We start from the raw sequence: 3,930 nt of genomic DNA on the forward strand, positions 1-3,930 counted from the left end.
GGATCAAACCCGTGTCCACTGCCTTAGCAGGCAGAGTCTTAAGCCCTAGGCCTCTGGGGGTGGCCTCTCCACTCTTATTCTGCTCTTCCATGCTAGCAGTTCTGATGGTTCAGTTTCCATGTTTCCTTCAGTTACTGTCTGTTTCCATATGAGGCTATAAGCTCAATCGCAGACAAGGCCTTTGTTCACCTCTCTGTCCCGAGCAAATAAAGCAGTCCCTGGCAAATGGCAGGCCCCTAGTGCTTGTTGAATGCGCGAATGGGCATGTTGCTTTCCCAGGACGGCTCCATGTGAGAGAGAGTTGTATTACGGCTGTCCTCTACAGATGGGAACATATGTGCTGGCACAGCTTGCTGTTTATTTGGAGACTCTAGGTCTCACTACAGAGTTAGTGTGCCTTATATACGGTCCAGACAGCTCAACAAGCCTCAGAAAAACTGTATTCTTTACATGAAAGTGAAAGTGAAGTCACTCAGTCGTGTCCGACTCTTAGCGACCCCATGGACTGGAGCCCACCAGGCTCCTCCGTCCATGGGATTTTCCAGGCAAGAGGAATGGAGTGGGCTGCCATATTATGCAATAACAGCCGTCAAAAGATATTTGATATACATTTGGGTCAGAAGAGCTGAAAAGTTTTGCCATTTTCCGGTACTTCTCTGCTTGCCTGTCCGGCTCCCTGGCTGGCTCCTCTTTCCCCTCCTGCCTGCTAACTGGTCGCCCCGTGGGTTTGCCTTGGAACCTTTGCTGCTTTTTCTCAACTGTTTCTCGAGTCAGCTCAGCTGTCACAGTGCCCCTTTCCTGCGCAGATGAAGGGCTGGGCCCTCGATTGGGCCTCGCCACGGGGCTCGGCTCTGGCTCCAGCGGACTTGTCTGTGTTATGCCCAGAGTCCGAGTCCCCAAAACTGAGAGAATAAGACGTCCACAGCAATGCAAAAGCATGAAGGGGTTTTATTTCTAGCTCGAGCTAGGGCTCCTGTCACACCCAACGCAGTGGAGTGGAGCAAGAGCCCCGAGCCCAGATTTACAGCAGTATTTATAGGTTTACAACAAAGACAGAGAGTTGGCAAGGGCTGATTGGCTGCAGGAGTTTCCTGGTATTTACTAATTGGCTATTGGCTGCAGGGGGATGTCTTTCATGTCCTGATACACTCAAACCAGGTTACGGGGAGTATGCTGATTAGACAAGTCCTGGCCTCCGCGGGGATGACCTCACTGGGCGATGACTCAGCCCCTCCCGTGAGTCCGACCTTAGTCCCTGAAGCCTGTCATGGCGTTTGTTAGGTCCCAACAGTCTGGATCTTCGTATAAGCGTGTGGATGAGGCCAGACTCCTCTCCTCGTCGCTTCAAGGCCAGGATACCAACTTGACTCCTAAGCTGCGCTGTAGCGGCCTGGGGTAGACACTGAAGACGTGGATGTGCGCTAAGTACTGAAGTGGTGAGTGAGGTTGGTGGAACTGGAGAATGTGCTCTAAAATACTCCAGTAAAGCAAATAAAACAGAATGTGGTTGAGGACACAGAAGCAATAGTGAACAAACGTTAATAACGGTTGAAGCTGGCGATGGGGGCTTTTTGCATATTTCCATTTTTGTGTGTTGTTTAAATTTTCCATTAAAAAATAGAAACAAAAATTGTTTGGGGAGGCAAAGCCAGGAAAGTTTGCTAATAGGCTAATAGATCAACGAGCATTTATGAAGTGGAAACTGGTGATTGAAATGTTACCGTAGGGATGAGTGGCTACATCCAGCAGAGCTGTGCGCAGGGATTTAAATACACATCGGGAGAGCAGCGCGTTAGAGGCATCCGCATCAGATACATCTCCCACCCATTTTCTTGAGAGTGCTTTAATTAGGACAAAAGTGTTTTAAAAAATTATTATATCTCTTTATATTATATATATTATATAATATAATTACTTTATTATTAGGAAAAAATTAAGTACAAAAATAATTATGCTTATACTTGAAATCATATTGCTAAGGCTCAAGCATATACCTTCACTTGCTCGGATAAAGTATTATGCTGATTTCTTTATTTGTTCTTAGAGATCTATCTGGCTTCCTAGAGATTTTGCCTAATTTCACTTGGGCCTACACAGGCCAGTGACCAATTCCTTGGGTTGGTACTCTGTGTTTTGGAGGAGGAATCACAGAAAGAGCAATCAGAGTATTTTAGAACAATATTAAATTTCGAGGAGTCAAAGCAAACTGCAAATTGCCTCATTTCAGGCATGTAAATATCTTTCATCCTGTTTGCAGAGTGTTTTGGAAAGCAAGGCAATTGCACACGAGAAACCCAACAGCTGATTCAGAGTATGAAGTCCCACCGACACGGAAAAGAAAGCATTTTAAAAGGAAGAAGAAGAGGTCATCAGAAGAAGCCTCTGAGAAACACTCTCTAGTGCAGCACTACAGTGAGACGCTCACATTCCCCTGCTCCATTTGCAAGCGCGAGGCTGACCTGCCTGGAGTTTTCTTCCACAAGAAGGAGCACGTGGCTCTGAGCACACTGGGCTTGCAGTGGATGGGCGGCAAGAAACCAGGGCTCTCAGCGATCATAGGCCTGAGACAGTCTGCCATTTCTAAGCTGCTGTCATCTTTTGCATTCAACGAGAAAACCTTGCAGAGCATTAATAATGCTTTTGAGCTACTGTGGAAGAGACAGATACCAGCGTACTACAAGATTATGCAGAACATTTGCGAGAGCTCCATATACCCTCAAAAAATCGATCACCTATTAATTAAAGGAGCAGCTGTTTGCGAAGACAGGAATTCTACATGGAGAGTTGACATGAATGATAGATTCATTGTCGTGAATAATTTTGGCAGTAAACCCAGTGTGTGTTTTTTTGGTTTGTTTGATGGACATCATGGAGCCTCAGCGGCCGACTTGACCTCAATGGAACTCCCGGTTTTACTTCTCCATCAACTTTCCAGACTTGATCCTTCCTACCAAATGACTTCAGAAGAGCAAAAAGTAATCAATTCTTTCAACACAGTGTTTAGTGACGATTACAGAGCTATAGAAGACTCCTTCTCCTCCAAAAAGAAAAGGACAAAAGGAATGAAGAGCGTGTATGAGAACATACACAAAGCCTTTGCCAAAGCGTTCTGGAGAATGGACAGGCTTTTACGTCTTGGAAGGAGGGAAGTGTCCAGGGTCCGATGGAGTGGCTGTTCCGCAGTCACTGGCATACTGGAAAGCAGTGTTGAGAGTCCCGAGGCCAGGAGGTCTTGGGGAAGAATCAGTGACCTTGGTGCTTTGGCAGATAGGCACCTTTTCCCGGCAATGCCCGAAATCTCCACCGGGGTGCTGCACGTTGCAAATGCTGGTATGTATTGGATGGCGGCAGATTACATCTTAATATGTTTTACTCCTGGTAGCAAACCCTCTCATGCTTCCAGAATTATCTACTGATCTATTATTTAGTGACTTAGTCATGCCTAGATATTTCATTGACCAGTTTAAGAAATGATCAACAACCACAGTTTGGCTTCAGATTGCAGGCACAAAATGAATTGTAATTGTTTCTCAAAGAGGCACGTATATGAAACAATGTGATCCAAATATGAAGTTTTCTAAATGGGGTAGTCACACAGCAGTTGATAAAGGCAAAGCAAATCTATTACACTTGCTTAGATCTGAATGGAACCAAAACCTTTCCCACACTTCCCTCTTTTGGGAGAGAGGAAAGTTCTCTGAGTGGTGTTAATATAGCTGCTCAAAGTGGTCAGTTACTCCGGGAACTAACATGTTTGCAAAGGTCATTCTTGTGCTCACTGGCCAAGCCGCATCAGTTTCGTCTTAGAGGAAACAGTCGTTCACGACTCTGTGTTACAGGTGCGGGTTTTTTCTTTTTTCATCTTTTTTGCTGCACCACTTGGCATATGGGGATCTCGACCAGGGATCGAACCTGCGTCCCCTGCGTTGG

This window comes from Oryx dammah, unplaced genomic scaffold (assembly GCF_014754425.2).
Source record: "Oryx dammah isolate SB20612 unplaced genomic scaffold, SCBI_Odam_1.1 HiC_scaffold_2, whole genome shotgun sequence".
NCBI classification, from domain to species: Eukaryota; Metazoa; Chordata; class Mammalia; order Artiodactyla; family Bovidae; genus Oryx; species Oryx dammah.